The 24,267-nt window shown below is 37.5% G+C and overlaps 1 protein-coding gene across 1 annotated transcript in view; it reads right to left on the bottom strand.

Annotated features, from left to right (window-relative positions):
- KPNA4 (karyopherin subunit alpha 4) overlaps positions 1–24,267 on the bottom strand; it is a 58,580-nt gene that overhangs the window by 28,704 nt on the left and 5,609 nt on the right. The gene's annotated exons all lie outside the window — the stretch shown is intronic.

Genomic DNA, 24,267 nt, shown 5'->3' with positions numbered 1-24,267 from the left:
CACATGGTTCATATGAGGGTGAGATTATGAGTTCTTTTACCCTTAGTATTTTTCTATTTTTATAAGCCTTACGTTAGTTTTAAAAATTTGCAATATATCCAATATCCCAGGTCTATTAATAATTTCAAAGAGATTTTCAGCAAATGGCAACTCCATCCTTCTAGTTGCACAGATCAAATTATATCTTAAAGCCATCCCTAATTCTTCCTTTTCTCTCATATTATGTACTCAATTTGTTAGGAAATCATATTGGTTCAATCATCAAAACTTATCTGAAATACAACTACATATGATGGATTTCCTCTGCCACTCTCTGATCCAACTCACCATTATCTCTCCTCTAGATAACTGCAAAAGCCTCCTAATTTGCATCCCTCTTTCTGTTCTTGCTCTCTTTCTTCCAGTCCATTATTATCACAGCAACCAGAGTAATCCTCACAGGGAGTCTTACTTTTTATGTGCCACAGACTTCTTCGGCAGCCTGGTGCAATCAACGACCACCTTTTCAAACTGTTGCTGTTACTCAGTTGCTAAGTCATGTCTGACTCTCTACGACCCCATGAACTGCACCAGGCTTTCTTGTCCTTCACTGTCTCCTGGAGTTTGCTCAGATTCACAGCCACTGAGTTGGTGATGCAATCCAACAAACTCATTCTCTGTTGCCCCCTTCTCCTCCTGCCCTCAATATTTCCCAGCATCAGGGGCTTTTCTTCTGAGTTGGATCTTGGCATCAGGTGGCCAAAGTACAAGAGTTTCAGCATCAGTACTTCCAATGGATATTCAGGACCGATTTCTTTTAGGATTGACTAGTCTGATCTCCTTGGCAGCCCAAGAGACTTTCAAGAGTCTTCTTCAGCACCACAATTAAAAAGCATCAATTCTTCAGTGCTTAGCCTTCTTTATGGTCTAACTCTCACATCCGTACATGACTACTGGAAAAACCACAGCTTTGACTATACAGACCTTTGCTGGCAAAGTGATGTCTTTGGTTTTTAACACACTGTCTAGGTTTATCATAGCTTTTCTTCCAAGAAGCATGTGTCTTTTAATTTCATGGCTGTAGTCACCAGTAATTTTGGAGCCCAAGAAAATAAAATCAGTCACTATTTTCATCACTTCTTCATCTATTTGCCACGAAATGATGGGACCAGATGCCATGATCTTAGCTTTTTGAAATGTTGAGTTTTAAGCCAGTTATTTCACTCTCCTTTCACCCTTATCAAGAGGCTCTTTAGTTCCTCTTTGCTTCCTGCCATAAGGGTGGTGACACCTGCATATCTGAGGTTGTTGATGCAATCTTGATTCCAACTTGTGCTTCATCCAGCCCAGCATTTCACATGATGCACTCTGCATAGAAGTTAAATAAGCAGGGTGACAATATACCGCCTTGACGTACTCCTTCTCCAATTATGAACCAGTCTATTGTTCCATGTCCGGTTCTAACTGTTGCTTCCTGACCTGCATACAGGTTTCGCAGGAGGCAGGTCAGGTGGTATGGTATTCCCATCTCACAGTTTGTTGTGATCCACACAGTCAAAGGCTTTTGTGGAGTCAATGAAACAGAAGTGGATGTCTTTCTGAAATTCTCTTGCTTTTTCCATGACCCACAGATGTTGGCAATTTGATCTCTAGTTCCTCTGCCTTTTCTAAACCCAGCTTGTTCATCTGGAAGTTCTTGATTCATGTACTGCTGAAGCCTAGCTTGAAGGATTTTGAGCATTATCTTGCTAACAAGTAAACTGAGTGCAATCATACAGTGTTGCCCTTCTTCGGGACTGGAATGAGAACTGGATGCCATACTGAGCGCATTATGTCATCAAATCATTCTTTAGGATGTTAAAGTAGCTCAGCTGGAACTCCATCACCTCCACTAGCTGTGTTTGTAGTGATGCTTCCCAAGGCTCACTTGACCTCACACTCCAGGATGCCTGGCTCCAGATGAGTGACCACACCATTGTGGTTATCTGGGTCACTAAGACCTTTTTTTGGGTAGTTCTTCTGTGTATTCTTGCCACCTCTTCTTAATCTCTTCTTCTGTTAGGTCCTTGCCATTTCTGTCCTTTATTGTGCTCATCTTTCCATGAAAATGTTCCCTTGGTAACTCCAATTTTCTTGAAGAGATCTCTAGTCTTTCCTTTTCTATTGTTTTCCTCTATTTCTTTGCATTGTTCACTTAAGGCTTTCTTATCCCTCCCTGCTATTCTCTGGAACTCAGATAGTGGTTTTAAATATAGAAATGAAATATGACTATTACAAAAAAGCCAATTAAACTATTTGTTCCCAAAATATAGAAAACATGAAACAACAAACTGTGATATATATGCTTCATTATCATATTAAATGGAACCTAGCAGTTCCATAACAATTACTATACTTTCAAAGTAATGCTGACCATGAATGGTATTTCAGGATATTGTGCAACAAAACTCTGATTTTTATAGGTGGGAACAAAAATCACAGGTAACTTTAATAAATATGGAGGTTTATTGGCTACATTCTTAAAGTTAGTGAAAACAAGGATGCAATTAATTTTTTTCTAAGTTTCCAGGTTCTCTTGAATTCTACCCATAGACTTCATGGGAAGAAACCCTTTTTAAAACCCTTTCAGTAAAGATACCCTTTCTAAAAAGTAAATCGGATCATTTTACTCCCCTCTTCAAAACTACCCAATGGTTTTCCACTTTGGAGTAAAATGGCTTCAGTCTTCCCACCTCATCCCCTCCCTGGTTACCATCTCCTAACTATCCAGCAGCCATACATCGATATATCTGGGTACTGGGCTTCTCTGTCTTATTTTTCTCCACAGCACTTACAACATTTTAATATACTATGTAAAACTTTATTTGCTTATTGTCCCCTTCCTCCACTAGAATATAAGTTCTATATATAAGGAATAACATGAGAAATAAATATTATTCCTTCTCAAAATGTACTGATCTTAAATGTGTGGAGATCTTTACCTCAATTTTTGACCAAATCAATTTATCCCATCTTTGTTTAAGTGATCATTTGAGCTTTGGTAAAGCTATGAAATTTAAAAATATGACAACTGAAAATACTAATAAGTATTAGTATTGTATAGTATGCTGCAAATAAGTAAAAACAATTAGCCAAATATTATAATAAGAGTTTCAATATTCACCATAGTTCAATCATTAGAGCCTTCAGAGGTTAGAAGAAGAAATCTTTCTTTCTTTTTGCAAATAAGGAAACTGAGGCTTAGAAAAGTTAAATTACTTGGCCAAGGCTCCATGGCTAGAAGTGTGACACCCAGTATTACAATTTAGAGCGTGTGTGCATGCTTAGTCACTCAATTGTGTCTGACTCTTTTTGACCCATGGGCTTTAGCTTGCCAGGCTCCTCTGTCTATGTGATTCTCCAGGCAAAAATAGTGGAGTGGGCAGTCATTTCCTTCTCCAGGGGATCTTCCTGACTCAGGATAGAACCCATGTTTCCTGCGCTGCAGGCAGTAAAGGATCCTTTACTGTCTGAGCAACCAGGGAGACGCAGAATTCAGAGTTTCATACATAGTCAATTAACCACTAAGCGATACTGTCTCCCACAAGTCAAATGGAGTTCAAGCCAGTTTTTAGAGCCAATGGTTCATTCTAAAGCAGAAGCACCACTATCAAGACAGCGGGCTTTTCACTGTATCACAATACTAAAACAATAAACAACTCAAGTAAACAGTAACAAAAAACAATGTCCTATGTCTCACACAGAAAATAAAACCTACATAATGTACTAAGGTTTGTCCAGTAAAAGGCAGACTTCTGAGGGACAGAGATTATTTCTAGTCTGGTTTCTCATCTCATTTAAAGAAGTGGGATTAAGGTATAATCAATGGGCTGTAACTTCTTTTTAATAAAGCAACTACTAATAAATCCTAAACAACTGCTATATATACACAAAATTTCCCCTCATTTTAATCTATCTTATTTATTAAATTTAGAGTTTCTGATAATTTGAACCACTACTAAAGGATTTATCAAACTAATTTAGTACTACAGTTATGACATAAGCTTTGGATTATTACTAGCCATAGAAACATACAAAATAAGAGAAGTCACCATCTTTTTTATAATAAAGCAAAAAAGATGTTTTTATTTAAGAGAAAGATTGAGGTAAAGAGATGACTGAATGAAATAGTAGAAAGACATCCTATGTGCCAGCCTGGTAGCATTTACTGTTTTGTTTTTTTTTTACTGCAAAAAACAAATGTCTTAAAAGTAGTATTAGATATTTAGACATTTTCAAATCATAACCCCATCTCAAATCAAGGATTTTTTCCCCTGAGGTCTCATGAAAGGGATACATAAGGTTTCCTTTTCTAAATTTTAACTTATTTTAAAGAGCAGTTTTTTACACACTACACACAAACATAATTGTTATGGAGTCACATGATTTACACTGATGCAGTAAGCTGTCAATCAGAATTCCAAAAGGCTGCCAAACTGGCCAAAGGCTTATTTATAGGCCAAAGACTATCTAAAGGACAAAGGCTGTAGAGGGCGCCTGCCTCCACCCCTCCTCCCCCAACAAAGAGTAGGGTTCAGGCTGGTCTGATCACCCAGAATTTCTGTATTTCTTTGCTTGTAATACAGCTTCAAAGTTCTAAATTCAGGCAAAAGAGGACAAGAAATTGCCAAAAATTCAAACAAGTGAATCTTACAGAACACAGAACTTCCATTTAGAAGGAATGTGGTTATTAAAATTAACAAATAATTACTGTATGTCCATCACTGAGCTAGGCTCTAGGGATTAAATACTTTCTCTGCTCTAATGGGGTGTAGGGTATAGTACTTTCTTTCTAGTTTATGGCTATTTAATTTCTAAGTCACCTTTATCAACGTACAGTTTTCTTTAAAAACTAGTAACATAAGATAACGGTAATATAACAACATACTGTATGAAACTTAAATGTTTAAAGAAAATTCTAAAGTTAGTCACTCAAGAGATAAGGAATATAATACTTTGACTTTATGTCATCTAGCCTGTCATTTTTACCCTAGGAATATTGACAGTTAGGTAATAGCACAAAAAAGAAAAAGAATAAAAAAACTTATCAGCATAAGATATTTTGTGAAGAGATGAAATATATTTTAAAATGGGATTGTGGTAGTCAGCACAACTCTGAAAATTTGCTAAAAATAATTAAATTGTACACCTAAAAAAGCTATATTGCAGTAGTTTTTAAAAAAAAGTTAAACACATACACATCCCTCCAACATGGATTCTACTGTTTTACCACTTTAAGCCTGCCAAAAAGCATACACTCAACCATCCAAATATTTATTAATCACCTATATGCCAAGCACTAGATGGACTGGACAAAGAATATCCATGGCCTTATGTAGCTAGTACTCTTATGACAGAGAAATATAATTTAATAGTAATAAGGCCTAACATTTAGCAAACACTGGGTGCCAAACACCATTCCAAACAGGTTACTTGACTTTATTCATTTAAATATATGCAATGTGTTATAACATGCAAACTGATCTTAGCAGCAGGGAGACTATGTAATAACGATGAAATATAAGCTGAATCTTTAAGATTGAATGGAAATTTGACTAGAGACAAGCATCCCAGGTAGAAAATACAGCATATACAAAAACAGAGATGCATAAAAATGTCATGTGCAGGATCTGTTGAAGAACATGAGAAGCCAGGAACAGAAAGGTAGGCAAGAAATCAAATCAGTCATGACATGAAAAGCTGACCTACAAAACATTTCAAGGAAAAGTGAGTTACTGGGGTTTTCAACCTCAATAACCACCATATCCTAAACATACTCAGTAAGGACAACAGCTCTTTAACCCAATAAGTGCAGTAAATTGAATGTGAAAGATAAAAATAACTATAAAAAAATCTGTCTTCCATTCTTTACCTATTTCTCCTCCTCTCACCTCCACCTGTTGATCTCTGCAGCAGCAATCATTATGGTGCTTATTTATTTGCCAGCAAATAAATTTCAACTTCACAATAAAAAGTTAAATGCTTAACACTAAATGCTTGCTCTAACTGTGGACTTACTTCTCAGTGATAAATAATAGCAGCAGTATGAGAGAAAAGTTCTAATTAGCACTACTAGTGATAGGCAAAAGTCTTCACAAGCAGAATCAAGTTCTTATCTCTGCCAAGTATAAAGATGAATGCAGATTCAGTACAAGAGAAGTTTGTAAGTAAATTCACAGTAGGAGGCCAGATGAAACCTTGGCAAGCTTTAGGAGCAGTTTTAAGAAACAATTCTAACCTACAGATACTATGCTTTAAAATGATTCACATCTAAATTCTAAGCATTGAAATTTATTAGTACATCAATGTAAATTTTTTTAAAAATTCACAAAAATTTAAGAAACCATTAACAGTTGTTAACTCTAAGACATTAGAGTTTCATTATTTACTCAATATTCAAATAAGGAAATAGATTAAATTTAAAAGTTATATTTAGAAAAGTTAGAAAATCAAGGTAAGAAGAATACAAAAAAATTGAATTTCTATATTCACCTATCTTGTACAAGTGAATCAAATTCACTTGATCAAATTGCCAAAGTCTGTTGGATCATTGAAAAAGCAAGAGAGTTCCAGAAAAACATCTACTTCTGCTTTATTGACTACGCCAAAGCCTTTGACTGTGTGGATCACAACAAACTGTGGAAAATTCTTCAAGAGATGGGAATAGCAGACCACCTAACCTGCCTCCTGAGAAATCTATATGCAGGTCAGGAAGCAACAGTTAGAACTGGACATGGAACAACAGACTGGTTCCAAATCGGGAAAGGAGTATACTGTCATCGTGCTTATTTAACATGCAGAGTACATCATGAGAAATGCTGGATTGGATGAAGCACAAGCTGGAATCAAGATTGCTGGGAGAAATATCAATAACCTCAGATACACAGATAACACCACCCTTATGGCAGAAAGCAAAGAAGAACTAAAGAGCCTCTTGATGAAAGTGAAAGAAGAGAGTAAAAAAGTTGGCTTAAAACTCAACATTCAGAAAACTAAGATCATGGCATCTGGTCCCATCACTTCATGACAAATAGATGGGGAAACAATGGAAACAGTGACAGACTTCATTTTGGGGGGCTCCAAATTCACTGCAAGTGGTGACTGCAGCCATGAAATTAAAAGACGCTTGCTCCTTGGAAGAAAGCTATGACCAACCTAGACAGCATATCATAAAACAAAGACATACAAGCAATAAATGCTGGAAAGGGTGTGGAGAAAAGGGAACCCTCTTACACTGCTCGTGGAAATGCAAACTAGCACAGCCGCTATGGATAACAGTGTGGAGATTCCTTAAAAAACTGGAAATAGAACTGCCATTTGACCCAGCAATACCACTCCTGGGCATACACACTGAGGAAACCAGATCTGAAAGAGACACGTGCACCCCAATGTTCATCTCAACACTGTTTATAATAGCCAGGACATGGAAGCAACCTAGATGCCCACCAGCAGACGAATGGATAAGGAAGCTGTGGTACATATACACCATGGAATATTACTCAGCCATTAAAAAGAATTCATTTGAATCAGTTCTAATGAGATGGATGAAACTGGAGCCCATTATACAGTGAAGTAAGCCAGAGAGATAAAGACCAATACAGTATACTAACACATATATATGGAATTTAGAAAGATGGTAATGATAACCCTATATGCAAAACAGATGTAAAGAACAGACTTTTGGACTCTGTGGGAGAAGGCGAGGGTGGGATGTTTCAAGAGAACAGCACTGAAACATGTATATTATCTGTGGTGAAACAGATCACCAGCCCAGGTTGGGTGCATGAGACAAGTGCTCGGGCCTGGTGCACTGGGAAGACCCAGAGGGATCGAATAGAGAGGGAGGTGGGAGGGGGATCGGGATGGGGAATACATGTAAATTCATGGCTGATTCATGTCAATGTATGACAAAAACCACTACAGTATTATAAAGTAATTAGCCTCCAACTAATAGGAATAAATGAAAAAATAAAAAAATAAAAAACAAAGACATTACTTTGCCAACAAAGGTCCGTTTAGTCAAGGCTATGGTTCTTCCAGTGGTCATGTATGGATGTGAGAGTTGGACTACAAAGAAAGCTGACACCAAAAAATTGATGCTTTTGAACTGTGGTGTTGGAGAAGACTCTTGATCCAGTCCCTCCTAATGGAAATCAGTTCTGAATATTCATTGGAAGGACTGATATAGAAGCTGAAACTCCAATACTTTGGCCACCTGATGTGAAGAACTGACTCACTGGAAAAGACCCTGATGCTGGGAAGATTGAAGGTGGGAGGAGAAGGGGACAACAGAGGATGAGATGGTTGAATGGCATCACTGACTCAATGGACATGAGTTTGAGTGAGTTCAAGGAGTTGGTGATGGACAGGGAAGCCTAGCATGCTGCAGTCCATGGGGTCGCAAAAGAGTCAGACATGAATGAGTAACTGAACTGAACCGATCTTGTACAAGGGGCTTCCCTGGTGACTCAGATGGTAAAGAATCCGACTGCAATGAAGGAGACCTGGGTTCAATCCATGGGTTGGGAAGATTCCCTGGAGGATGGTATGGCAACTCCCTCCAATATTCCTGCCTGGAGAATCCCATGGACAGAGGAGCCTGGTGGGTTACAGTCCACGGGGTCACAAAGAGTTGGACACAACTGAGCAACTAAGCACAACATCTTGTACAAGAGCTGTATGCACACACACAGCAGAGGAGAAAACATACGAACACATACATGTCTTCTCCCAAGATGGGTTACTGTAATATGACTAAACTACTTTATTAGTATATGGCTGCTAGTCCCATGGTTGGTAGGGAAAGAAAAAAGGTTAAGAAATGACAAGTTTGGTGAGACACACAAAAAGAACCCTCTCAAAAGATGGGAAATACTGCAAGGTAAACTTTCGGAATCACACAGAAAGTGATGAAGGACAATGCAGAGAGAAACCTGTTATTATACCAAACAAATACATATTCAAATTTTACACGAGCAAAAGGGAACGTACTCCCTTCTCTTTTATAATGAGACTGATCAAATCCTGGCAAGAACGATCATTTCTCTTCAAAGGTTTTGAGTACTTTATAGAAGAAATACAATTTGAGGAAGTGACTGACAGGCTGAAGAAAACTTAACATATGGCAAAGACATTGGAAAAAATTATGATGAACAGGAATCTAAACAAGATTCAACCAAGTTAAGGAAGTCAACAGAGCCCAAGCTTAACACACTGCTGAGTTAAATCTGCTCTCTCTGCTTATTTGTTGCATTCTCAGATGAGAAAACCAATTAGTTTTTTCCACTTACAAAACAGCATCTGATTAAAATAAAATATGAGATATAAGAGATTAAGGAATATTTTCCTTGTATGTATAGCATATGAACATAATCAAAGTCAAGGTTTTGTTACAGAAAAATCTACACAAAAGCATTACAGGATTTTGCAACTGGAAAAAATAGAAATCAACTAACTGTCTCATTTTATACAACGACTTGTCCAAGAACAGCAAGGCTCAGATAATCCTGGTCTCAGACCAACGTTCTTTATACTAGATCATACTACTTTTTCATTCTAGGTCTGCTTCTGTGGCATCTCTCTTCAAATAAGCTACTTTTCCTTCTTTTTCCTCAGTATTTTCAAAATAGTAATTTTTCTTTGTGAACTGAAGTTCAAAGATTTTCACACTGCCAACAGAAAAACTTCACTGAAAGGCAAATCACTGAATTACTCCATTAAAACATCATTTGAGAAACATTAACTCTAATTATGTTCACATACTAAACAGATGTGTACATCTACACAGAAAGCCAGTCATTCACTCAACAAATGTTTACTGATCACTATGTACCACAAACTGTTTTCAGCATTAAGGACACAGCAGGGAACAAAAGGACACAAATCTCGTCTTCATGGAACCTAGTGAAAAATATTACAGAGAAAAAATATAAAGTCAAGAAGGGGGAAAAAAAAAAAAAGAAGGGGGATATTTTTAAGTAAAGACCTTAAGATGAGTGAGCAAGCCATGTGGGTAATTTGGCAGAAAGTATTCAAGGCAGAGGAATTAGCAAATAAAAACCAACCAGACATGAGAGGAAAGAAAAGCAAAGAGTCCAGCTGGATGATAATACAATGAATTAAGGAGCAGGAAATGGTGGCCACTGTAAAGATTCTGGCATTTACTTAGTGAGGCAGAAAGTCACTGATGGATTTTGAGCAAAGGGAGACATACTGACAGGAATAGAATCATTCCAGCTACTGCGTTGGGAATACATCATAGCTACAGAATTCCAGTAAAAGATGACAGTTTGGAGCAGAGCAGTGGAGATCATGAGATGTGGGTTCTGATGACTGAACCTACAAAATTTGCTAATTAATGGGATGGATAAGACTAGGAACAGAGGAAGCAATAAGAGCTGGAAGGTTTCTGGTCCAAGTAAGTCAAAGATGGAACTACCATTTACTTAGATGGGACAGACTGAATGATGAGCAGGTTTAGAGGGTAATATCACTTTTGAAAATGCTAATAATGAATCAAAATGAGACATCAAGCAGTCAGTTGAGCCGAGGATTCAAGGAAGAAGTTAGGACTAAAAACATCAACTTAAAAAGCTGGCTGTGTATAAACTGTATTTAAAACTAGGTGATCTGATAATTTTCTATGAAATGAACACAACTGCAGGCACTCTAAGGGATAGAAGACTAAGAGTGAGACAGACGGCAATAGGAATCTGTGCAAACCTGGAATCAAGTAAAAAAATGATTTTTTCAAGGACACATACACAATTAACTATGTCAAATGCTGGTTTTAGGGAAAGTAAGATGATGACCGAGAACCATCAGATTACTGTATATTTACTTTGTAATACGGCTCAACATCATAGAAACAATACCTGCACCCCAAATCTACTATGAATTCTGGTCTGTTCCTGTTAACCATTTATTGCCATTTCTGGGAACTTAAAAAGGTAAAAAACACTACCCAAGAATCAAAGCTTCTAATCCACATCTCCTTTACTGTGCTATAGTACTGTATGTAAGTTACAGAACTTTTAAAGGTGAGCTCTGGTATCTACAAAACAGAGATGTCTTCAAATGAAAATAAACCTCATTCTCTAGCCCGTCCTTGTTCTCTCAAGTCACTCTGCAGGCATTCTCATTTCTGAGTAGGTCACAGTATTTCAAGAAAAGACTAAATTTGTATAAATAAAGGTTCCTCCTCTATCAATGCAGTCAATGAAGTAGACTACATTTTAACATATATTCCCAAATTAGTCACTTCTATAAGAATGAAGTTATTAAAAAGTCAAATATACAAAAAAGAAAATTGTAAAACACTCATGTATCAATAAATGTCACTATTTTGCTATATTTGCTTCATTTTTTTAAAGAAATAAAAATTTCAGAGTGTTACAGATATTGCTAAAATCTCACTCCAACCTCAACCCTCTACCCTAACCTTCCCTTTTGCCTTGCCAGAAACAACCATTTTTCTGAATTCTCATGGGTGTTTTGACTGTGTATCAATACATCTGTTAAAGCTTTATATACTTAACATTTTAATATGGATAACGTCATGCCATACATACATTTTTAAAATATATTTTTGATGTGAATCTTTTAAAAAATCTTTATTGAATGTTGCAATATTGCTTCTGTTTTATGTTTCGGTTTCTTGGCCTTCAGGCATGTGGGATCTTAGCTCCCAGACCAGGGATCAAACCCACACCCCCTGCACTGGAAGGCAAACTCCTAAACACTGAACTGTCAGGAAGTTCCTATATATACTTTTTTGAAAAATAAACATTAGAGCAGTTTCAGGTCCACAGAAAAAGAGAAAGTTCAGAGCTCTCACGCATTCCGAGCCCGTCTTCCACTGTTAACACCCTGAACCAGGCTGGCACCTTTGTTACAAATGATGACTCTAAGACACATCACTACCACCCAAAACTCAGAGTTGACATTCGGGCACATTCTACAAGTTTTGGCAAATGTAAAATAACATGTATCCGCTCAGGTGGGGCTAGTGCCAAGAACCCACTTGCCTATGCAGGAGAAGAGAGACCCGGGTTTGATCCCTGGGTCGGGAAGATCCCCTGGAGAAGAAAATGCCAGCTCACTCCAGTATTCTTACCTGGAGAATCCCATGGACACAGGGTCACAGTCAGAAATGTCTGAGGTGACTGAGCATGCATGCATCATTATTACAGTACCATACAGATTAGTTTCACTGCCCTAAAAATCCCCTCTACTCTGCCTATAATCTCTGGAAACACTCATCTTTTACTGTCTCTACAGTTTTGCCTTTTCCAGAATGTAACATAGTTGGAATGATACAACAGGTGACCCTTTTAGACTGGCATCTTTCATTTAATAGTATATATTTAAGCTTCCACCATGTTTTTTCATAGCTTGGTAGAACATTTTTTCTTAATGCTGAATAATATTCCACTGTCTGGATGTATCATAGTTACTCACCTTCATTTGTATAAATACCAGTGTGATTAATGAATTGTATGGCAAGAGTTATGTTCAGTTTTGTAAGACACCCTGCCAAACTGTCTTTCAATGTGACTGTACCAATTTGTATTCCCACCAGAAATAAATGAGAGTTCCCCCTGCTCAACATCCTAACATCTGTTGTCAAGTGTTTTTTCTTTTCTTCTTTTAAACTTACAATATACATGACATAAAATTTACTATCACACCCACTTTTTAATTAAAACTCCATATCTGGGTTGGGAAGCGCCCCTGGAGAACGGAAAGGCTACCCACTCCACTATTCTGGCCGGGAGAATTCCATGAACTATATAATCCAAGGGGTCGCAGAGTCAAACATGACTGAGCGACTTTCATTTTCTTCTTTCCATACCTACTAAACAGCAATTCCCTATTTCCTCTTTTCCCCAGCAACCCCTGTTACTTTCTGTTTCTATGAATTTTGCTATTACTCAGTTCAGTTCACTTCAGTCACTCAGCCGAGTCAGACTCTTTGCGACCCCATGAATTACAGCACACCAGGACTCCCTGTCCATCACCAACTCCCAGAGTTTTCCCCAAACTCATGTCCATTGAGTTGGTGATGCCATCCAACCATCTCCTCCTCTGTCGTCCCCTTCTCTTCTGTCTTCAATCTTTCCCATCATCAGGATCTTTTCAAATGAGTCAGTTCTTTGCATCAGGTGGCCAAATTACTGGAGTTTCAGCTTCAACATCAGTCCTTCCAATGAATATTCAGAACTGATTTCCTTTAGGATGGAATGGTTGGATCTCCTTGCAGTCCAAGGGACTCTCAAGAGTCTCCTCCAACACCACAGTTCAAAAATATCAATTCTTCGGTGTTCAGCTATCTTTATACTCCAACTCTCACATCCATACATGACTACTGGAAAAACCATAGCTTTCACTAGTCAGACCATTTTTTGCAAAGTAGTGTCTCCGCTTTTTCATATGCTGTCTGGGTTGTCATGACTTTTCTTCCAAGGATCAAGTGTCTTTTAATTTCATGGCTGCAGTCACCATCTGAAGTGATTTTGGAGCCCCCATAAATAAAATCTGGAACTGTTTACAATGTTTCCCCATCTATTTGAAATGAAGTGATGGGACCAGATGCCATGATGTCAGTTTTCTGAATGCTGAGTTTTAAGCCACCTTTTTCACTCTCCTCTTTCCCTTTCATCAAGAGGCTCTTTAGTTCTTCTTTGCTTTCTGCCATAAGGGTGGTATCATCTGCATATCTGAGGTTATTGGTATTTCTCCTGTCAATCTTGATCCTAGCTTCTGCTTCCTCCAGCCCAGCGTTTCTCATGATGTACTCTGCATATAAGTTAAACAAGCAGGGTGACAATATACAGCCTTGACGTACTCCTTTCCCAATTTGGAACCAGTCTGTTGTTGCATGTCTAGTTCTAACTGTTGCTTCCTGACCTGCATACAGGTTTCTCAAGAGGCAGGTCAGGTGGTCTGGTATTCCCATCTCTTAAAGAATTTTCCACAGTTTGTGGTGATCCACACAGTCAAAGGCTTTGGCACAGTCAATAAAGCAGAAGTAGATGTTTTTCTGGAACTTGCTTGCTTTTCTGATGATCCAACGGATGCTGACAATTTGATCTCTGGTTCCTCTGCCTTTTCTAAAAGCAGCTTGAACATGTGGAAGTTCATAGTTCATGTATTGTTGAAGCCTGGTTTGCAGAATTTTGAGCATTACTTTACTAGTGTGTGAGATGAGTGCAATTATGGGGTAGTTTGAACATTCTTTGGCATTGCCTTTCTTTGGGACTGGAATGAAAACTGACATTTTCCAGTCCTGTGGCCAGTGCTGACTTTTCCAAATTTGCTGGCATATAGAGTGCAACACTTTCACAGCATCATCTTTTAGGATATGAAATAGCTCAACTTGAATTCTATCACCTCCACTAGCTTTGTTTGTAGTGATGCTTCCTAAGGCCCACTTGACTTCGTATTCCAGGATGTCTGGCTCTAAGAGAATGATCACACCATCATGATTATCTGGGTCGTGAAGATCTTTTTTGTATAGTTCTTCTGTGTATTCTTGCCACCTCTTCCTAATATCTTTTGCTTCTGTTAGGTCCATACCATTTTTGTCCTTTATTGAGCCCATCTTTGCATGAAATGCTCCCTTGGTAGCTCTCATTTTCTTGAAGAGATCTCTTAGTCTTTCCTTTTCTATTGTTTTCCTCTATTTCTTTGCACTGATCACTGAGGAAGGCTTCTTATCTCTCTTTGGTATTCTTTGGAACTCTGCATTCAAATGGGTGTATCTTTCCTTTTCTCCTTTGCTTTTCACTTCTTCTTTTCACAGCTATGTGTAAGGCCTCCTCAGACAGCCATTTTGCCTTTTTTGTATTTCTTTTTCTTGGGGATGGTCTTGATCCCTGTCTCCTGTACAATGTCACGAACCTCCGTCCATAGTTCATCAGGGACTCTGTCTATCAGATCTAGTCCCTTGAATCTAGTCCCTTGAATCTATTTGTCACTTCCACTGTGTAATCGTGAAGGATCTGATTTAGGTCATACCTGAATGGTCTAGTGGTTTTCCCTACTTTCTTCAATTTAAGTCTGAATTTGGCAATAAGGAGTTCATGATCTGAGCCAGTCAGCTCCCAGTCTTGTTTTTGCTGACTATATAGAGCTTTTCCACCTTTTACCTAATATAAGTGGAATTATATTAATATTTTCTCTTTGTGACTGAGCATAATGGCCTCAAGTTTTATCCACATTGTAACATGTGCCAGAATTTTCTTTCTTCTTAGGTCAGAATATTTCATTGTAGGCATACACCACATTTTATTTGTCCATTCATCCACTGAAGAACACTTCGTTTGCTTCTATGTTTTGATTACTATAAATAATGCTGCTACAGATATTTTAAGTGTACAGATATAGATATCAAGTGTACAGATATCTCTTTCAAGTCTTTTTCAATTCTTTTGGGTATATTCCCAACCCAGAGGTGGAATTGCTAGGTCATATGGTCATCCTATTTCTAATTTTTTGAGGAAGCAGGATATCATTTTCCACAGTGGCTGAACCATTTTGCATTCTCACCAACAGTGTACCAGAGTACCAATTTCTCCACATCTTCATCAACGCTCGTTATTTTGTTTTTTAAGCAGTCATTCTAATGGACATGAGATGGTCATCCCACTGTGATTTTGATCTGCACTTCCTCAACAACTAGTAATGCTGAGAATCTTCTCATATGCCAGTTGTTGTTCAGTTGCTAAGTCGTGTCTGACTCTTTTTGTGACCCCACGGACTGCAGTCCACCAGACTCCTCTGTCCATGGGATCTCCCAGGCAAGAATACTGGAGTGGGTTGCCATTTTCTTCTCCAGAGGATCTTTGACCCAGGGAACAAACTCGAGTCTCCTGCATCGGCAGGCGGATTCTTTACTGCCATCTGTATCTATTTTCCTTGGAGAAATATTTATTCAAATCCTTTGCCCATTTAAAAATAGCTTTTTTTTGTTATTATTGAGTTGTAAGAATTCTTTATATATTCAAGATGTTAACCACATACTAGATATGCAAATATTTTCTCCCATTCTGCCAGCTGCCTTTTCACTATGTTGACCAGGTCCTTTTATGTACAGAAATCTTCAAGTTTTATGTAGTCCAATTTATCTATTTTCTCTTTTGTTACCTCTGCCTTTGGTGTCATATCCAAGAAATTATTGCTAAATCCATGTCACGAAGCCTTTGTCCTATGTTTTTTTCTAACAGTTTATGGTTTTGTCTTATATTTATGCCCTTGATACATTTTGAGTTACTTTTTGTATATGGTGTTGGGCGACTGTCCCACTTCATTCTTTTGCTTGTGGATATCAGATTTTCTCAGCACCATTTGTTGAAAAGACTGTCTTTTGAATGTCCACTGAATGATCTTGATACCCTCACCAAAAATCACGTGCCCATATATGCAAGCGTTACTCTGGGCTCCCCATCCTACCCCACTAGAGTCTACATGCCTGAGTTTGCAAATACCACAGTTTTCACTACTGTAACACTGTATAATACTAAGGTTTAAAACCAAGAAGTATGGCATCTCCAACTTTATCTCCTTTTTTCCCAAGATTATTTTTGGGTATTTAGGCCCATTAGATTCCATATAAATTTTAAGATGGCTTTTTCTACAAATAACACCATTGAGATTTTGCTAGAGATTGCATTAAATCTGTAGATCACTTTGGGTAGTACTGACATTTAACAATAGTAAGTCTTTTAATCCATGAATCCAGTTATGTCTCTATTTGTGTCCTCTTTAATTTCTTTCAGCAACATTTTACAGTTTTCCACATAAAAGTCTTGCTTCTCATTGGTTAGTTTTATTCCTAAGCAATATATTCCTTGCGATGCTATTGTAAATGGGTATGCCTCTCAATTTCCTTTCCAGGTTGCTCCTTCTTAGTGTTTTGTTAATTCTATACCCACAAGACTTCGTTCCAGTGGTTCTCACCCAGGGTGATTTTGTCACTCGTGGGACATTTGGCTATTTTTGGAGACAATTTTGAGTTTTACAAGTTGCAGGTAGAAGGGAACAGATGGATATGTTACTGGAATCAAATGGACAAAGGCAAGGGATACTGCTAAATATTCTACAATGGGAAGTTTCCCACAACAAAGAATTATCTGGCTGAAGATGCCAACTGTGCCAAGGCTGGAAAACTTTGCTATATTCCAACTACAAACCCAAGTTAAGGCCAAATATACTTGAAAAATGTACACAAGAAAAAGAAGACATTCCAGAAGATAATAGCAGCAAGGTTATAGAGGATTATTTTATTTTTCCTATTTCAATTTCTATGATTACCATGCCATTACCATTCCAAGAGAAAAAAATTAACTTGATTTGAAAAAAAAAAATTTTCATTTAGTCACTAATTTTAACCTTCAGAGTCCATGGCTTTTTGTTTTTAAAGTTTCATTTGATTCTCAGAAATACTGTTTAAGTGCCAGTTATATGCCAGGCTCTGTGATGAGAATTCAGAAGAGAGTGGTGTACAAAATAGACAAGGTACATATTCTCAGGGAGCTTACAGTTTGATGGGAGAAATGAACACTGAGTCAATACACTAACAAATTATGCTAAATATTCTTAAGGAAAACAACAGAGGGATTTAACTTTCAACCAGCTTGTTCAGGGATGGCCTCTTTAGGTAAACGATATTGAAGATTGAAAAGATGAGAAATAACCAAGCAGGTGAAGGAAAGGGGATGAAGGTAAAGGGAGTGAGGAGGGCGTTCTGACAACAGCACGTGTAAAAGGCCCGAAGGGAGGACTGTTACTGTGTTAGAGAAATCACAAGAAGTGAATGAGAACAGCAAGGGAGATAGTAAACCGAGAGAGGTGGAAGGAGACAAGCACCCAGTGTGGTGAGGCCTTTAGGTCTCAGTAAGGAGTCTGTAAGCCAAGTGTGGTGGGATGCAACTGAAGCAGGGGAGTGTGACTGGATTTATCTATTTTTAAAGAATCACTCTGGTTATATTATGAATTAGAAAAGAGCAATAGCAAAAATAAGGCAACCACTGTGAATATGAGATAATGACGAGATAATAATGATTTGCCAAAGACTTTAACAGTGAGTAGAAAGTTAACACAAGAGTAAGAATGAAGTGACATTAACTAGTGCCAAACTTAAAAACTTCTTTCCAGGGATGTTGTTGCAAAATCAGTAAAGGATGTTACTTATGTGACACACACCTTCCCCTACCCCACACATGACAGGTGGGGAGGTGGAGGGGAAAAGCCAATTCATAAGCAGGCCAGCAGTAAAAACAACCTGCCTCAGTTTGGACACAGCTTATTAGTGTAAGCAGATTCTCTGAGCAATTCAACACAAAAGTTACATAAAGACTAAGAGAGTCGGAATCTAGGAAAAATACAATTTAGTAGCTGAATTAGTGGCTGGCAGAGCAGCAAAGCAAAGATCCAGGAATTCCTACCAAGACACTCCTACCTGAAATAATCTTGGATAATGTGAAAACTGTTTCCTTAATTTTCCTAATGCCTCATGCTTATTTGACATAGTCTGAATAGGGTGTTCCTTGCTTTTTTTCCTTCTTATTTGGCTGTGTCTTGCGGCTTGTGTAATCATAATTCCCCAACCAAGGACTGAACCCGGACCCTCAGCAGCAAAAGCATCAAGTCCTAACCATTAGATTGCCAGGGAATTCCCTATCCCTTGCACTCTTAAAAGCTTAATCAAAGTTAAGTATCCACTAAAGTGAGACTTTAATTTTACAGAATTTGTTGTTCAGTTGCCTAGTCGTGTCCAACTTTTTGCCACTGCATGGACTGCAGAATGCCAGGCCCCCCGTCCCTCACCATCTCCTGGAGTTTGCCCAAATACATGTTCACTGAATCGGTGATGTCATCCAGCTATTTCATCCTCTGTCACACTCTTCTCCTTCTGCCTTCAATCTTTCCCAGAATCAATTTTACATTAATTTCCCTCAATTTTACAGAAATTGAGGCTAAAAAAAAAAAATTATGAGAAAGCTTTCCTAATGGCATATAGCTAATGAGATGCAATCCTAGGTCTTCTCATTCTAAAAGTCAACCTTTTCCACAAGTCTCAAGGGAAGAGTTATAGTAAGGCAAACATTTAGGATGTTCTTTCTCTTCAAATTTGAGGTATATTATTATAAATTTATATTATAAATTTTAGTATATTATTATAAATTAGTATATTATAAATTTGAGTTTAGGAAAGAAAAATAAGGAATCTACAACACTAGCTCACTGTGGCTAAATATCCCCACAGGGTCAGTTCAGAGCATGGCTCTGAGAAATCGTGACCTGCTAGAATGCAAAAACCATGAGAAGAGGAATTTAGCCTGTGTTACTCATTGCTCAAGCCTCACTTACAACAGAACCTCAGACAAAGAAACTAAATAAATATTTGCTGAACAAATGAATTCAATTCAGGGAAGAGTAGATGGAAGAACTAAGTGAAAAAGAGCTGCCAACAGTTCATCTGTGTCCCTTAGGTAGTAGAAAGTTGCTGTAATTCCTACTTATTTCTCTTAATTAAGCTACAACTTTATTGAGATATAAACCACATATGACACAATTTACTATTCAAAATGTTAAAATTCAGTGGTTTTTAGTATATTCACAAAGTTCCACATCAATCACCACCATCTAATTCCAGATCATATTCTTCACCACAAAAAGCCCCATGGCTATTAGCAGCCATTCCCCATTTGCCTCTTCTCCCAGGCCCTGGCAACTACTAATCAACTTGGTCTCTTTGGATTTCCCTATCCTGGACATTTCATATAATTGGAATTACAGAATATGTGATTTTTTCTAATTGGCTTCTTCCGGATACCATAATGTTTTCAAGGTTCATCCCTGTAGTAATGTGCAGCAGTAGTTCAAATCTTTTTATGGTAGAATAATATTCCACTGTATGCATATACAACATTTCATTTATCAATTCATCATTTGATGGACATTTGGGTTGTTTCCATGTTTTGCCTATTTTAGATAATGCTACTACAAACATTCTTGGTCAAGTTTTCGTGCAGACACGTGTTTGCAATTCTCTTGGGTTTACACCTAGGAGTGGAACTGCTGGGTCACATGTTAACTGCTTAACTTTTTGAGGAACTGCCAAACTGCATTCCAAAGTAGCTGAACCATTTTACATTCTCATTAGCTGTGTATGAGGGTTCTACTTTCTCTATATCATCACCAACGCTTGTTTATCTTTTTGCTTTCAGCTATACTAGTAGGTATGAAGTGGTATCTCATTATGGTTTTCAGCTTAATGATTAATGATGTTGATCATACATTGCATGTTTATTGGTCCTAAATAAGCTTTTTCATAATTTGAAGATAATACTGTTACTATTTTAAAGCTGGTGAACAAAAGGGAATTGAGAAAAATTATTCAAGATAACAAGAGAAAACAATGTGAACACTGATATAAGATGTTTAAGAAAATAGTTGGTCAACAAATGAAGTCAAAATTATAGTGTATATTCTTTTTTGGTCTGGATTATTTCATTCAGTATGATAGTTTTTAGATTCACGTTCTGCCTGTATCAATCATTTCTTTTTATTGATGAGCTAACCCATTGTATGTATATACCACAGACTGTCCACTAACCTGCTGATGAGCATTTAGATGTTTCCAATTTGAGGCTACTACAAATAGTCTCTACAAACATCTACGTAAAAAAAAAAGATGAACTCAAATCTGTAGCTATACCTGTGAACATCTCTATATAAAAGTTAAAGGTAAAATAAGAAACCATTCTACATCTATACTGGATGGCAGTGTTTTATAATCTTGTCTTCAGTAGGCTTTTTCTTCCTTTTTTCTTAAAACAGATAGGGCTCTCATTCTTCAGGTAAACCTGTGGTTTAACTGGGGCTTCCCTGGTGGCTCAGCAGTAAAAGAATGTGTCTGCAATGTAGGAGATGCGGGTCTGCGGGTTTGATCCCTGAGTAGGGAAGATCCCCTGGAGAAGGAAATGGCAACTCACTCCAGTATTCTTGCCAACAAATCCTACGGACAGAGGAGCCTGGCGGGCTACAGTCCATGGGGTTTCGAAGAGTCAGACATGACTTTAGTGACTAAACCACCACACCAACCCCTTTCCCAATCAGTCCCCCCACCCCCCCAACACACACACCTGGCCTGTGGCACATGACTTTGTACTGGCCAATCACAAAGCTATATTCCTCTGCTCACAGTCACTAAATTCAGGTACAAGCATGCAGTCAAATCTTGATCAGAGTCCTCCCTAGACTTTCATTAGAGCTCTTATAAAGTGAGCTACGGTTCTGAACTTACTGGTTTTGAAGGGCCAGATTCCCTCATTGTGCTTAAACTAATTCAAGCTGGGCTCTGAATATAAAAAAAACCAGCCTTTTCAGTCTAAAGCTATCAGACCTAACTTTTAATATCAACATTATGGAAAAAGAGTTTATGGTATTTAAAGTCACTATTCTAAAGAAAGCCAGAAAATAAAGGGCTTCATAATTACTAGAGAACCTAGAGTAATGTAACAATTATTCAAAAATCTCTAAACTTTATTTTGCTTTTTTCCCCCGGATCTGAAAAGCTCAAAGTGGCTAAAGAGGAACAGGAAAATAGGCAGGATGGGTGGCAAGAAGTGTAGGGTTATTTAATACAACCAGGTATACAAAACTACTCTAAGTAAATTTATGTAACATTTACTTTAAGGAACCACAAAGACATGCTGTATAAACTAAAACAAGGTGGTTCCCTGGTGGTCCAGTGGTTAAGACTGTGCTTCCACTGCAGGGTGCTCGAGTTCATTCCCTGGTGGGGGGACTAAGATTCCGCATGTGGTGCAGCCATAAAAACATGAATCAAGTATTAAGAGTAGTTACCAGGCAACTAAAGCTTTCATTTAAAGAACTGGAAACTGAAGCAGAACATAATTTGCTTTCTAATATTAAAAATGTCTATCACCAAATTATAAAACACCACCATTATCTTAGGATTCTGACTTTTGTTAATTAAAAAGTTTCAAGTTTGCCAAAACACACCATTATTGAAAATGTTAATTTACATTAATCGAATGTAAATTAATTGAGGGTAAAAGTGATAGTTAATCAAATTTTATCCTAATAATAAACAGTAACAGAAAAGTTTAGTATTTTATAATCAAGCTAATCTTATAGTACCAGCAAATGTCTATGGCCTTAAGCCATTTTTCATTATGTGTACCAAATTGTGTGAATTTGAGCTATTTTCTGGTTCAATTTAGTTTTGTGGGCCATCAGTTAACAAAATCGACATAAAGTATTTACAAACCTACTTACAACACAGGATTAGAGAAATGAAGTCAGAAATTAGTAATTTTGTGACAATTTGGTTAAGCATGCAGGACAAAGTAGGCTTTCACTTGAGTGCTAATGAAGGGAAAAAGAACCCTTCTCCAATTCATGTGATGTGATTTGAATCATGGTGCACAGCGGTAGAAAGGAACTGCAAACAAAATGTTACTCTGACAGGGAACACCGTTGGGGGAGGGGGGTCATTTGGATGTAATGGATGATGGGGTCATTTGGATGTAATGGATGATGAAGCAAGTTGGTAGAAATAGAGCCACCATTCACTCTGCCTGCAATATTAAGTGTTTAAATAGTTTAAAGATATTAAGTTTACTTCCGTAACTATTGAACAGAGGAAGAAGTAGAAGGGAAGTCGCTCAGTTGTGTCCGACTCTTTGCAACCCGGTGGACTACAGCCCAGCAGCCTCCTCTGTCCATGGGATTCTCCAGGCAAGAATACTGGAGTGGGTTGCCATTTCTTTCTCATTGAACAGAGGAACTACGGTTCAAATCCAGGTGTGACTCCACGGTCCATGTTATTTAACTGTGATACTATAAAGCCGTTTAAGAGCCTTTTATCAATTAAAAGCGACAATCACCTATAACAGAACCTACAATAATACACAAAGACAATGCTTCTCCGAGTGTGGTCAACAAGCCCCTGTGGGGACAGTGAGACCTTTTCAGAGGGTCCACAGGGCAAAACTATTTTCTTAAATTACTACTAATACTTGTTTTTATTCAGTTAACATTTGCACTGTACTGCACTGCAGCGGATAAAGCTGCTAGTGCTTTAGCATTTAAGGCAATGTCACTAAGCAGTATCAGCAGTCACTGTATTTCAGTTAAAAAGAAAAAGGCTGCTCACTTGACAATGTCCTTGATAAAACAGTAAAGAAAAAAAAAATGTTACTTTTATTAAAAAATAAAGAAGCCTTTCCTTTCTGAAGTTTTGTGATAAATGGGGAACACACATAAACCATTTCTACAGAATACTCCTGCAGCAGGATGACGGCCTCAGGAAAAAGTACTTGTGGGACCGTTCTGAGTTGCTAATTGAACTAGCCACTTTTTTCATGGAACATCATTTTTACTTGAAAGAACAACTGACAGACAAATTATGGCTATTCAGTATCTGGCAGATGTTTTCACAAAAATGAGCAAAGTGAGCTTATGGCTTCAAGAAAAACAACTTTCAGTATTCGTTGCTAATGATAAGTCTGAGCTTTAAAGTGAAGATAAGAACTTTGGAAAACTTCTATCTACCACTGTGAGCTTGACAGACTTCCAATATTTAAGATTTTTATGATGAACTTACGTGGTGATGCTAACCGTGAATTTTTACTGTATAATCAAGTGTGTCCGCATCTGGAAGATCTACATAACTCAGTGAACTAATATTTTCCAAATGACCAACACATGATGTTACAAAATCAGTAATGTCCAAGTGTCAGACAGACCAGTGGATTTTAACGTAAGAGTAAGCAGTTTACTAAGTGGTTTCAGATTCCATACTGCAACTAACTTTTTAAGGAAACTATTATTTCTGGAGCTTGGGCTTATATGATATGATATGGTATATCAAAGTAATTTTTATAATTATCTAAAAAGATTATTAAGTGTTCTTCCCTTTTTCAACTGCCTATTGTGTCAAGCTGGCAATTCTTCACATACTTCAACCAAAAGAGTATACCACAAAGATTGAGAATTCAGCTATCCTTTCTAAAAAAGCCAAATATTAAAGAGACTCAAGGAAAGTGTTAAACATGGCCATTCTTCTCACCAATTTTGGAGGGTTTTGAAAAATCAGTTCTCTTTGGCTGGAAATTTATGTTTATATAAAACTGCTCTATTATTACAATTTTATGAATTAATATTTTAAAAAATTCTTACTTGTTTAACTTCTAAAATGGTAAAAGTTGATATTGA

Source organism: Cervus canadensis, chromosome 7, assembly GCF_019320065.1.
Source record: "Cervus canadensis isolate Bull #8, Minnesota chromosome 7, ASM1932006v1, whole genome shotgun sequence".
Taxonomy (NCBI): domain Eukaryota; kingdom Metazoa; phylum Chordata; class Mammalia; order Artiodactyla; family Cervidae; genus Cervus; species Cervus canadensis.
The sequence above is the reverse complement of the archived record's forward strand: the minus strand, read 5'-3'. Positions and strand labels throughout refer to the sequence as shown.